At 34.2% G+C, this 4400-nt stretch overlaps 1 long non-coding RNA gene across 1 annotated transcript; it reads right to left on the bottom strand.

The window, feature by feature from the left end:
* Nucleotides 1-597: 597 nt before the first annotated feature.
* LOC127118032 (uncharacterized) lies at nt 598-2575 on the bottom strand. The gene is made up of 2 exons (XR_007802082.1): nt 2513-2575; nt 598-2413 (listed from the first exon to the last, which is right to left on the bottom strand). It is a non-coding gene; the product is annotated as an uncharacterized LOC127118032 (long non-coding RNA).
* Between the last annotated feature and the right edge of the window lie 1825 nt (nt 2576-4400).

The following is a 4400-nucleotide window of genomic DNA, read 5'->3' as shown; positions in this document are numbered from 1 at the left end:
TTCTCAAACATCATTTATACTAAAAACACATACACACATAAAAAAGGGCTCCCTGGGAGTACCTATGACACTTTGGATGTTAACACCTTTCCTCTGTGTAACCAACCCCCTTACCTGTAATCTCTGCCATTTTATTAGTTTTGATTTGAAAATTTCTTATCTTTAGGTTTTGTTCGTACCTTTCCTTTTTCCTTTGGAAACAATAAAAGCGCGGTGACGACTCTGGTTTTATCGACGTCAAGTTTATCCATAGCTTGATGGTCATGAATTTACCGCTACACATGCCTAGCCCATGACTTAAGCATTCCCTGCCAGGGTCCATTTCATCAGGTCATCTCAAATGCATGGCCCATCCATTGATTTTGTCATGGATCATTCTTGATCTATCCATAGATCTTTGGTGCATTCATGGCATTGTTTATTCAAGGTCTAATTCATGGATCTTTGTTTTGGTTCTATTCGAATTACAAGTCTTGATTCAAATCATTTCCATCCAAATTATAAATCCTATGTTCAAATGCTTCCATTATAACATCCAGTTCGTACAAGATTCAAATTCCATACAAATTTAAGTATTATACCCATTCAAAGTCAATTCATTCAAATTCACCAAGACGTCATTCCAATAGTAATTACATGTCATCACTTTGTTCATTACATAAAAAATACAAAATTTGGGAACTTTGACCAAATGTTGACTTTGGTCAACAATTGACTTTTTGGTCAAATAGTTTACCAAAGTCAACTATTCTCCCCCAAGTCATTTTCAAGGCCTTTTGTCCATACAACTTATATGATTGTGTTTAGCCCTGTCCATTCATATTTTGCATCCAAACCATTCTACTCAAATTCATTTTTTTAGTTCTATTCATGATTACCATTCAAGTCTAACATACATTTTCATACACATTTCTAAAACTAATATGTTACATGTGTTTCCCGTTCCATTACATGTACAATTTCCAATCCATTTACATTCAAATTTACCATTTCATTCACAAGTTTCAAATAAGTTCAAATCCACACATTCATCCAATAAAGTATGTGTTCAGAACATCCATTTTTACAATCAAATTCCAATACCTATTTACATTCCCACTTGACATAAGTCTAATACATCAAGTCAAAATCACATACAATTTCCATTTTTATCACATCAAGTTTTACAAGCATAAGTTGGCCTCCGACCATACTAAAGTCCATCACAAACAACCACAAACCAATGTTTTCAATTCAGAATTTCAAAATTACAAGCATTGCAACCACTTCATTTTAAACTACAACTCAAGCCCCTAGCAAGCATATTTCAAGCATCAATCCATAGCCAATCCCAAGAAACTCCGATTTACATGAATGCAACCTGGCTCCATGGCATTGCAAGCAAATTCCATGACCACAAAACAGTCTTCAACAAAGCAGAAAAAACTAGCACGCTTCAGTTCTTTGTTTCCTGAGAAGGTGGGCTTCAATCTACCAAAGCTGAATGTGAATTTTGAGCATAGCGAGCATGGTCTTTCTTTTGAAATGCTAGAGATGAAATATAAATCAAACTTAGACGCCTTCAATACACCATCATAAGGAGCAGATTTAAGCTTTGGTTTGCGTCTCCACTCCTCCTAAAAGAAAAATGGTACTTCGAGAGGAAGCTTCAGTTGTAATTTTCAACTCCTAAGATAACAATCGTATTGGTTCTCCTGTGTATCACGTTTTCTTACAAATACTGCATCAGTGATAATCAACAATAATTCTGCAGCATAACACTTTAATCGACTTAACATTTTCCATAACAAATCAAACTAACTCTCATTAACATTAACTTTTATTAAGAGCTCGAGATTAGACATGACTAGAAAATCAGTTACAGCAAAAACAAACTTAAATAACTCAGTTTCAGAGTTCATTTACAACCATCAGATTTCATCATTTTTATTTTAACTGAATCAAAATGCTTTAACTACTAACCAATCTTAACCCAACTCATGCTAACAACAACCTACATAACTAAGTTTTAACCAATTTCATCCTTCCAACAAACTCATAAGCAGTTTCATAACAGAATTGGATACTAACTACCCTAACTGTTTTGTGGGTTTGAAGTGAATTTAGATTGAATTTCTTTGGAATTTAAGTTGAGTTTCTAACTGATTTTGGAGAGAGAGATTGTTATAAAAGCTAACCTCATTGAAGCTTCAATCTTTTTCACTACCAGAAGCTTCAATCTTTTTCACTGTCAAAAACTCAACCTTCAATTCAATAAAACTCCTTCACCATCACTCTGCAGAATCGATATCAACTTCCATAACTTTACGCCTCCACAAACTTTCAACAACCTTGAGAACCCTCATCAACAAAAGGCATCTTCCACAATCGAAAAATCTCGAACTCCATAACCGTATCAGAGCTTCTTTCATCCCTACAACCACAACACGAATAGAAGAAGAATCAGAACCGCATAATAGAAAACGCAAAAACTTGAGAAAATCGAAACAAAGGAGGAAGAAGAACTCATTACCTCGTCGCGACACAACCGATACAGGCTAGTTTTCTGGTTTCGATTCGACTCCATCTTACTCCCTCCGTTCCTTTTTAAGTGTCACATTTTGACTTTTTACACATACCAAGAAATCTAATTATTATTGTTACTTTTTAAATAATAATTCTCATTTTACCTATAATACCCTTAATTATATTCTACATTCATTTTACTTTTTCTCTCTGTAATAATTATATAGGGGTAATTTTGACAAAAGTGCATTTAATACTACCTTGAATTCTACAAGTGATAATTAAAAAGAAACACAAATTTATTAAAAAGTGACACTTAAAAAGGAACGGAGGGAATATTATATTTCACGGACGCCAGATGAGGGCAGGAAATGGGGCCTTTTGACCAAGAACTTTGGCCCATTGCTATTTCTTCCTTCGCCCTCATGTTTCTTTGGTTGGAAAAGACTTGGACCCAGATTGGACCTCTGTGCCTTAGGATCCATTCCAGTGCCCAAGTACTAACAAGCCTGCACCCCTTTTTTTTTTCCTTACCCTTTTTAATTCATGCTTTTTACTTTGTCAATCATGTTTAGAGGTTAATTAGGTTGATTAGTTTTATAGTTTAATTAGGATCTAGAATTAATTCGTGTAATTCTTTATTATATTAGAAATTAGAAATTAATTAGGAATTTTTAATTGGATTTACTAGATTTTGGAAATCGATATGTTTTAGAATTTTAGTTCAGCTAGATGATAGAGAATCAATTAGACAATTAGATGATTTTTTAGAATTTTAGAATTTTAGGATGGGTTAGATATAATTGTTTTTAATTGATTTTCATGGTTAGAAAATTAATCCAACATTAATATATTTGTAAAATGACCTTTTTTATCCTTATGGGTTTGTTTTGTTATTTTGACCATATAAATATGTGCTCCCTTAAGGTATTTGACTTAGGATTTGGATTAATTTTAATCAAACCATGACTAACTATTACATGTTCCCTTAGGATAGTTTGTAACAAATTTTAACCATTAGATTAGGATTAACCTAATTCCTCAAATCAAATCATTGATTCAAGTTTATCAAAAGCAATTTTGATCAACTAAATCCTTTGATCTTGTATAATCCCACAGTCTAATTTGAGTGACCAAAAGACCATTGGTCACTTAATAGGACTTCTTTTGTAAACTGTGGAGCTCAAGGCCTCAAGTCAAATTTTTAAAGGCATCCTCAGTCATACCAAATAGTGGATAATACAAGCCACATCAAAGGTGGTTCTTCAAGAGCTTGTCAAATCAAAGTTAGAATTGTGTGGCATGAGCCTTAAGTAATAGAGAAGGAATGGGACTGGAGAATTCCTACCCCCATTTCGAATATCTTTGGGGATGAGACAAACGACACATTCGCTCATCGTATTCACCTCTATTCATAGACTTTAGCACAATTCACATCATACGATTGACAAGTCTCTCTCTTCACAAAGTATCACGCAACAGACAAAGGACTACACCAACAACTTAAAAATCATAATTCAAGTTGTGCGACACGAGACTTAAGCAATGGAGAAGGAATGAGATTGAAGAATTCCTACCCCCATTCTGAATATCTTTGGGTACGGGACGCTTGACCCAATTGCTCATTGTATTCACCTCTATTCATAGGCTTTAGTGTAATTTGAATCGAACAATTGATAAGTTCTTCATCAACATTACAAGAAGCAACAACAAAGATTCTCCTCCAACAACTTAAAAGTTAAGATGAGAATCATATGCCATGAGCCTTAATAGTAAAGAAGGAATGAGACTGGAACTTTCCTACCCTCATTCTGGATATCTTTGGGTGTGGGACGTTTGGCCCATTGCTTATCATATCCACCTTTACTCATAGACTTTAGTGTGGTTCTTACCAA

Source organism: Lathyrus oleraceus, chromosome 2 (genome assembly GCF_024323335.1).
Source record: "Lathyrus oleraceus cultivar Zhongwan6 chromosome 2, CAAS_Psat_ZW6_1.0, whole genome shotgun sequence".
NCBI classification, from domain to species: domain Eukaryota; kingdom Viridiplantae; phylum Streptophyta; class Magnoliopsida; order Fabales; family Fabaceae; genus Lathyrus; species Lathyrus oleraceus.
This window is presented reverse-complemented; position numbering and strand designations above follow the sequence as displayed.